The sequence below is a fragment of the Salvelinus alpinus genome, chromosome 3 (genome assembly GCF_045679555.1).
Source record: "Salvelinus alpinus chromosome 3, SLU_Salpinus.1, whole genome shotgun sequence".
Taxonomy (NCBI): domain Eukaryota; kingdom Metazoa; phylum Chordata; class Actinopteri; order Salmoniformes; family Salmonidae; genus Salvelinus; species Salvelinus alpinus.
In genome coordinates, this window is record NC_092088.1 from 94,365,752 (window position 1) to 94,366,165 (window position 414).

Below are 414 nucleotides of genomic sequence, written 5' to 3' on the forward strand. Positions count from 1 at the left end.
CTGGATCAGCCCATATTATACACTCTCATTTAGATCACAGCCAAAACACACACACACACACACACACACACACACACACACACACACACACACACACACACACACACACACACACACACACACACACACACACACACACACACACACACACACACACACACACACACACACACACACACACACACACACACACACACACACACACACACACACACACACACACACACACACACACACAAACACGAACACACAAGCATGCATGCACATACGCATGCATACACACACACACACACACACACGCAGGTAAACACACACATGCACGCACGTACCCAAATAGAGGCATGGACACACACACACAGAACCGTCACCCACTGTTAGTGTTTATCTTCATCTAACTCTCTTCTCTTTCATTAT